We start from the raw sequence: 2713 nt of genomic DNA, 5'->3' as shown, positions 1-2713 counted from the left end.
TATAAGTCCGGGTAAATGAATTAATTTGGATCAGTGGAAGTCAAACAGCGAGCCGAGTGAATACGACTATAACCAAAGTGTAAAAACTCGATTGTAGCTTAAATATTAAATATTCCAAAGCACATTACATCGATTTTTTACTTAGGTTAAGTCCCATGTGAATATTGTAAAAAAATAAACTCTGTTTGTCTCGGTATAGTTTGTATTAGATGTTTTTGTAAATAACTCTTTTGAAGCTAACTGTATATACTGCTTTAATAAGAATATGTTAGTGTTAAAAACAAAGGCAATGTTTTTGTCCCTGAAGCTGTAAATGGCGGCATTAGAAAGATTGTTATTGAAACTTGTATGTATGTATGAGAAAGGTTTGCAAGGTCTCAGTGTAAATATCTCCAAAGTCAATCAGAAAGAGTTCAAACAACTTTCCGATGGCCGACAACTTACAATCAAAAGAAAGCGGAGGACAACCAAAGGCGTGCCGAACTTGAAACTTAAGATGAAAGACTCATACCGATTCTTTGGGAGTGCCAAACTTCATGCGAGGTCTCAGAGGTGGCCTAATAAAAAGGGACTGAAGCAAGCAGAAGGGATCCTGGTTCCAGAATTGCTGTCAGAAAGGAGGCCGTCCGGTCAAAGAGTCGCAGTTAGAGAGACTGCCCCGATCCACGTTGCTTGAGAGAGGAGTTTCCCTCTTCCAGAAAGGAGCTTCTCGCTTCGAGACATCGCTAGAGAGAGATTACTTCTAGGCTACAGACAAGGTTTCAAATTGCCGAAAGGAAGAGTTCCAATTGCCAGAGAAAAGTTTCCAGGCCAGAGAGGGATCCAGTTAACAGTTGGCGGCAGTTCTAGCTGTTAAAACGGCAGAAAAAGAAGGCAGTCGTCCAGGCATTTTCGGCGAGCACAAGCAGACGAGAAAAGGCAAGGCAAATTTCCCGAACCACCTTCGCTCGTAAGTCTTCTTTTCGCCGAGGGAGAGAGTAACCTTTTGCCAGAGCTGAATGAGCCCACTGCCAGCTACGTTCCCAATGAGATGCAGCCGAGCCAAAATTTCCTGAAGAAGATCTGAGACTAAAAAATTGCCATAGAACTTTTAGTGAAAGACATTTGACTGAATGTGAGATACATAGTCTTTGTAATTTCAAAACTTTTATATAATTCCTGTTATAGTTGATACAAGAAAGACGTTTAAGATATATGTTTAATAGTGTTAAGAGGAGATTGAACTGCCCACTCAGTCTCCAAAAGTTAGATAGGGCTAAATGGCCTCGCCTACTCCCGTATATACGGGAATAAAAAGGCGTTAGCTGATTTTTAAAAAAAAGAGCCTGTGTAGCTCAGTGGATGTGGCGTTTGCACACCACCGCGCTAGGCCGCACGAAGGAAGTCTTGGTTTCGAGTCTAGTCGGCGACTAGAGGAAATTTTTCTAAGCCTTTTTTCGACCGGTTCCCGAGTTAGTCGATCTCTGGCACGGGCAAGCAGGTTTTTCCTCCCGGAAACTCGGGTTTTTCGTCCTGTAAATTCAAGAAAATCGACCGTAGAACCCACATTATTTCAGACATTAAATATATTGTGTTAGGGTTAGAGACCACGAGATGGCGGCACATTTGAGCCGCCTCTCTTCACTGCGCACCGCTTAATTAGTGATAGCCTTGGGCCATCTGTCTCTGATTGGGTACCAGTGGAGATTGAACTGCCCACTCAGTCTCCAAAAGTTAGATAGGGCTAAATGGCCTCGCCTACTCCCGTATATACGGGAATAAAAAGGCGTTAGCTGATTTTTTTTTTTTTTTTTTTATAGTGTTAAGAAATGTCCATAAAAGAATCATTTGGCATGTTAGTGGTTGATATTAAATGTGTAAAGATAACATAACACTAGGTAACCTCTTTACGAGTAAGCTTAGAGATTAATAAGTAAAAATTATTAATCTCTGTTGAAGAAAGAAGGTTCTAATTTTTGCTAAAGATTTTTTATAGATGGATAGAGAAAGCAATCTCCCTAACCTTAAAATTGTGTATATTTCATAGTAATGTAAATAATTGTCATTTGACTTTCTTGTTAAAAGAGTGCTGCCTTGTTTGTTTATTTACAACTGCACTGTTTCTAAAATAAATCGGACTTGTTGAGCGGGAATCTAAGCGAGTTGGCCAAAGCGTGAAATTAAGAAAAAGAATAGACCACGACTACTTGTGAAAGTTTTAATGTAGGAATTTGTGTTAGAGAGAGAGAGAGAGAGAGAGAGAGAGAGAGAGAGAGAGAGAAATCTAAAAGCCGTATATTTGAGTTCTTTTTGCTAATCAAAGATATTAGTGGCGCAGTCTCATTTTAAATAAATTTTCTAATATCTTAGGCATAAGACTCGTAATGCGAAAAGTAGATAAACATAGCGTAATAAGATAAACGAGAGAGATTCTGAGAGAGAGAGAAGGTACGCACAGCAAATTAGAATAACGGAGAATAAAGTATAGAGTAAAAGACATCACAAGTAATTAATAGAAATTACAAATATACAAAGTTTAATAATAATAAAAGTTTACAATGTCGCAGTAACGACTGGATAGCAAAAGTAGACGTATAACAAAAGCACATCGTATGCGTTTCGTTTAATTTGAGGATAATCATGAGTGTATTAAAGAAATCGAAGACGTATAGTTTTCACAAGGCATGAGAAACAGATTTTTTCTTTACAATGGTAAATTGAAAGTGTTGTTGTT

This window comes from Typopeltis vanoorti, chromosome 1 (genome assembly GCF_054136105.1).
Source record: "Typopeltis vanoorti isolate ZY-2024b chromosome 1, IOZ_Tvanoo_1.0, whole genome shotgun sequence".
NCBI classification, from domain to species: Eukaryota; Metazoa; Arthropoda; class Arachnida; order Uropygi; family Thelyphonidae; genus Typopeltis; species Typopeltis vanoorti.
Note: the sequence above shows the minus strand (reverse complement) of the source record.